This window comes from Xenopus tropicalis, chromosome 6, assembly GCF_000004195.4.
Source record: "Xenopus tropicalis strain Nigerian chromosome 6, UCB_Xtro_10.0, whole genome shotgun sequence".
Taxonomy (NCBI): Eukaryota; Metazoa; Chordata; class Amphibia; order Anura; family Pipidae; genus Xenopus; species Xenopus tropicalis.
Window position 1 is genome coordinate 3,814,363 of NC_030682.2, and position 6,336 is coordinate 3,820,698.

Below are 6,336 nucleotides of genomic sequence, written 5' to 3' on the forward strand. Positions count from 1 at the left end.
CTCATCAGGAACAGGGCAGTTTGGCTGTATGTGGCCTATCCTGCCACACCGGTAGCACGTTGGAGGTTTCCTCGTCTCAGTTGGGGTTTTGGCTCTCTCAGACAGTTGAGCTTTAAACTCTTCCAACTCTTTGCGAAGTCTCTTATTTTCCTCCAGCAGCTTTGCATCAGCAGGGGACCTCTCTGCATGCCCTTGGGTGGAACTCCTCTTCACCCTCACATAGGCATCAGCCTCCTCCCGCCGAACTCTTTCCATCAGAGCCATATAGCCAGGGGTTAGTGTATCCTGGTAGTAAGCTCTAATCGTCACGGCAACAGGGTCACTATTTAAAGTCCCTCTCCTCATTTGGCGAATCCTCAGGGAATCCATTTCAGAGCTTTGGATTACCCCACGACTCACCAGCAGTCTCAGGCCTTGCTCCACCCACACCAGATAGGCAGACAGGGCTTCCTTCTCTTTCTGGAAGGTAGAGTGGAAGTTGTGGAGCATCTCTGTAGTACTTGCTACAGGGCCAAACGTCACCTCCAGGACTTCAATCAGGTCGCCTGAAGTAGCATCAGGGTGACTAACTAGGTAGGATTTTACCACATCCACAGCAGGGCAGCGAAGGCTCTCAAGGATCTTCCTTCTCATGGTCGCCTCAGGGCCGGTCCAATCTCTCACGGACACCACAGTGAAGTCTCTCCAACTCTCAAAGGACTCCTCACCCGAGGGTACCGGATCTGCACCTGAAAACACTTTAAGTCTTTTAAAATTACCATTCCACGCCAGCTGAGTCAGTTGGTCAGTCAGTAATCCCAGCGCCCTCACAATATCAGGGGTATCCAGCTGGCCTCCCGAGCTGGGTCGACTCCCCTTGGAGACCACGCTCTCACTGGATGGACCTTGCTTTACTTGACTCTGTTCAGCTGGCGAATCAAACAGTCTCTTACTGGGCAGCACACCCCCCGGTGCTGTAACTGCAAACTGGGAAATAAGGGTGTCAACATGGGTAGTTAAATCATCTGCGTCATCAGACAGATCTGGCAGAACAACCCTCCATGGCCCTTCATCCCCCGCATCAATATCAGGGGGAACCCTCTCACGGTCTAGCTCTCTGGGGCTCTCTATAAGGACATTCAGCAGAACCCCGGCAGAATCTCGCCGTGATGCAGCCACTCTTGGGCGGAAAAATATGGGCTCCCCATCAAGGATTTCATAAATAAAATCTTCTATCACTCTTGGCATCATGGGCCCCACAACAGCAACCTTCCGGGGGTTAATTCCCAAAGCATTGCACCACTGGCGAACAGTTTGTGGGGTTTCATGTGCAGACATGCTTTCATCCAACATTCCCAGCTTCCCAATAGAATCTCAGCAGTGCCTCCAAAATGTAACCCTTTCTTGGCACATTCACTTAATATGGGCTGTATTTTCACAGGAGATGTGTGTTTTCAAAGAATATTGATACTGGGAACTGGGAACAGCGCAGTGCCTCCACCTAGTGGACACTGAGGAACACACCTCTAGGGGATTTCCACTAGGAATAATCACACATGGTTTGCAGCAATATTTAACTTTATATAACTTTTGGACATAAACAGTAGAACAGCTTTTGGGTGACTGATAATCCTTTCCTGAGGAAACTTGGGAGGGCTATCCACACTGGCACAGTCTCTGTACTTGCCCAGCCCACTTTAAATCCGGATAGACCCCAACCCTTAAATTAGTTCAGTCCCTTCCCCAAGAGCTCTTTAGTCCCCCCAGGTAGCGCTACCTGCCCCAGAGTACCTTCCCTGTTGAAAAGGGTGGCTGCTCCCACGTAGCAGGTAACCAAGCAATACCTGTTCCTCCAGGGGACACACACACACAGAGTACCACAGAGGACTTTATATTCCCAGGCAGTCCAGCAGACTTTTATCCTTTCCAGTCTGAACACACACTGTTTGTGCTAACTGCTCACTCTGGGTCTTCCTCTGAACTGGCAAACAACAGCAGGGGCTCCCTTTATAAGCTGCTGGGCCCGCCCCTAGATTTTTGGCTCCAAAGCTTAGGCACACCTCTCCCAGACGTGCACTGGGGCAGCCAGCCAACCGGATCCCTCCCCAGGCTGTAGCTAGGCTGGATGAGATCACAGACTGAGAAACAGGGGACAGGGTTCTCTGATCCCCTACAAAAGGTTGGGTAAGAAATCCACCAGTATTTGCAGTTACACACAGGGCTATGGGCAAAGGTATGAAAGATTTTTAAAGTCAAACCAGGAGGCCGGGAATGGATGAGCAGAGGATGGAACCACCTATAGATAATAGATTATTTTTAATTCTTCTAATTATCACTGTTACCATCTCATTACATGATATTACATCAGTTGGAATTTGTGCAACAGACATTTGGCGCATTGCAAAAAAAGTCATGATTTATAGACTGGGTTTCCAAGGAATCTCTCTCTCATTTTCTAGTTTGTGTACAAATATTATGTTCTTGTCAAGTCAGTGTGCAAAGGGGGAAATGTTAAATATTGGGTATTGGAAAATAAGTTGTATCCCAGGCCTGAATGGGTTACAGTCTAAGGTCCCTATCCCATTCCCATCAGCCCCTGCCCCAGTGAGCTTACAATCTAAGGTCCCTATCATATTTCCATCAGTCCCTGCCCCAGTGAGCTTACAATCTAAGATCCCTATCATATTTCCATTGGTCTCTATGCCAGTGAGCTTACAATCTAAGGTCCCTATCCCATTCCCATCAGTCCCTGCCCCAGTGAGCTTACAATCTAAGGTCCCTATCACATTCCCATCAGTCCCTGCCCCAGTGAGCTTACAATCTAAGATCCCTATCATATTTCCATTGGTCTCTATGCCAGTGAGCTTACAATCTAAGGTCCCTATCCCATTCCCATCAGTCCCTGCCCCAGTGAGCTTACAATCTAAGGTCCCTATCCCATTCCCATCAGTCCCTGCCCCAGTGAGCTTACAATCTAAGGTCCCTATCACATTCCCATCAGTCCCTGCCCCAGTGAGCTTACAATCTAAGGTCCCTATCACATTCCCATCAGTCCCTGCCCCAGTGAGCTTACAATCTAAGGTACCTATTTCAATTGGTCCCTGCCCCAGTAAGCTTACAATCTAAGGTCCCTATCACACTCCCATCAGGCCCTGCCCCAGTGAGCTTACAATCTAAGGTCCCTATCACATTCCCATCAGTCCCTGCCCAGTGAGCTTACAATCTAAGGTCCCTATCCCATTCCCATCAGTCCCTGCCCCAGTGAGCTTACAATCTAAGATCCCTATCCCATTCCCATCAGTCCCTGCCCCAGTGAGCTTACAATCTAAGGTCCCTATCCCATTCCCATCAGCCCCTGCCCCAGTGAGCTTACAATCTAAGTTACCTATTTACATTGGTCCCTACCCCAGTAAGCTTACAGTGTTATGACAATTTAGTCAGGGGCCACTTACCTGCCTGTAGATTCTAGATAGCACCCTGAGTGGGATGGAACTCAGAACCCTAATGCTGCAAGGCAGAAGTGCTACCCATTAATTCTGCTTTATCTAAATAAACCATTTTCATATAAATATACTTTTTTAGTAGTTTGTGCTATTGGGTAATCCTAAATAGAAAACTGCCATTTTAAGTACTAAGGGCCACCTCCCCATCTGTTGGTTACGTATTCATTCTGGGGGTATAGTTTCCCTTTAATGTCAGCCATGTACTAATATATATACTAATATTGATACAGATGATGGTGTGAGAGCAACAAGGTATTACTTATGCCATAGGGAATGCAAAAGCCCTCCAACAGAATTTTTGATAGAGATGCAATTGTTTCAAATTTGAGAATAACTATTATGCCCAACTAATACGGCGATGGGGAGTCCGGTCGCCCCTATGTGTGCAAATTTATATGTTGGTTTTTTGGAAGAATTTTTTTTTTATACTTCTGAGTTCTATCAATGTGGCGCCACCTGCTGGTGATGTATTTCTGGGTTATTTTCTGGGTTAAGTCAATACCATTGCTCCAGAGATTAATTTTAATATGGAAGTTTCTACAAAATGTGTTAATTTTCTGGGTGTAACTATTGAGAAATATAGTGGGGGGGTAGGTACTTTGATTTATAGAAAACCTACAGATTGGGATACTACACTTCATGCAGGGAGTTTCCATCTGTGGGGGTATAGAGCAATTTGCCCATCTCACAATTCCTACGGGTGCTACGTATTGGCAGTGACCCTGAGGACTGTGGGAATAAACTGCAGCACATGTATGATGGCTTTATGGAGCGGGTCACACAGATAAAATGTTGGATGGATCTCTATCGAGAGCTAAAACAATATATACAAACGGCGGTAAGAATAAACAAACCTGGCTGGGGTACCTGGGGGTTTTTGTTGATAACAAGTTGTCTAATTTCAGGCAGTGTCATTCTGTGGCTACTAAAGCAAATAAAGTGCTGTCTTGTATAAAAAGGGCATTGACTCAAGGGATGAGAACATAATTTTGCCTCTTTATAGGTCCCTGGTAAGGCCTCACCTTGAGTATGGGGGGCAGTAACAGTGAGTATGGGGGGCAGTAACAGTGAGTATGGGGGGCAGTAACAGTGAGTATGGGGGGGCAGTGACAGTGAGTATGGGGGGCAGTAACAGTGAGTATGGGGTGCAGTTACAGTGAGTATGGGGGGCAGTAACAGTGAGTATGGGGGGCAGTTTTGGGCTCCAGTCCTTAAGAAGGATATTAATGAGCTGGAGAGAGTGCAGAGACTGCAACTAAACTGGTTAAGGGGATGGAAGGGTTAAACTATGAGGTGAGACTGTCGAGGTTGGGGTTGTTTTCTCTGGAAAAGAGGCACTTGCGAGGGGACATGATTACTCTGTACAAGTACATTAGGGGGGATTATAGGCAGTTGGGGGATGTTCTTTTTTCCCATAAAAACAATCAGCGCACCAGAGGCCCCCCTTTAGATTAGAGGAACAGAGCTTCCATTTGAAGCAGCGTAGGGGGTTCCTCACGGTGAGGGCAGTGAGGGGGTTGGGGAATGCCCTGCCGGGGGATGTTGGGTAGGGGGTTCCTCACGGTGAGGGCAGTGAGGGGGTTGGGGAATGCCCTGCCGGGGGATGTTGGGTAGGGGGTTCCTCACGGTGAGGGCAGTGAGGGGGTTGGGGAATGCCCTGCCGGGGGATGTTGGGTAGGGGGTTCCTCACGGTGAGGGCAGTGAGGGGGTTGGGGAATGCCCTGCCGGGGGATGTTGGGTAGGGGGTTCCTCACGGTGAGGGCAGTGAGGGGGTTGGGGAATGCCCTGCCGGGGGGTGTTGGGTAGGGGGTTCCTCACGGTGAGGGCAGTGAGGTTGGGGAATGCCCCTAGAGATGGGGTAATGGCAGATTCTGTTAATGCCTATAAGAGGGGCCTGGATGAGTTCTTGATCAATCAGAATATCCAAGGCTATTGTGATACTAATATCTACAGTTAGTATTAGTGGGTGTATATATATAGTTTATGTATGTGAGTGTATAGATTGGTAGGTGGGGGTTAGGTGTGCTGGGTTTACTTGGATGGGTTGAACTTGATGGACACTGGTCTTTTTTCAACCCTATGTAACTATGTAACCTTTTGTGCAGACCTATAATGTTCATCAAATTATATTAGGAATCAAGTTATGGCTAATTGGAATATTATAGAAAGTTGCTCTACTTGTCATTCTATTATTGAAGGAGATAGATTTGCACACCCGTATAGGGGAGACTATTTTAAAATTAAAGGGGAAGGAAAGGTACAAACTCAGTAGCTTTATCAGAAAGGTCTATGTAAATACAGCCATAAGCACTCACAGAAACGCTGCACTGAGTCCTCTGTCAAAAGACTTCTTGGTTCTGTTTTTCTCTGCCAGAGACATGCAGCTCTCTGCTCTCTGCTGCTCCCCCCTCCCTCAAGAATGCTAAGAACTCCCTCCCTCACTTAGGAATGTGTATCTGAGCCAATCAGCAGGAAGCTGACTCATAGTCTTACTAACTGAGCATGTTCACTTGGTCTGGGTGTCTGTGCAGGAGTGAGGCATTATGGGAACTTTCTTTACACAGCTCAGCGTTTTTTCTCAGTGTCCATGTTCCCTGGTATACATAGGGAAGACAGTTTTGCCCTTTAAAAACAGATTCTCGGTACATAAATCCCATAATAAAACTGTATGTGAAAGAATGGTGAAAGGGGAATTAAAGGGGATGAAAATCCTGTAACTTTACATTTTGCCCATAATAACCATCCTGTGAGCTCCGGTGATTGAACAAGTGCCGCAGCTTAGTAGGGGTGGAGTAAAGAAATGCACGGGTGCAGCTGCGCAGTACAGAGCGGCCCCTTCCCTCATTGCATGGGT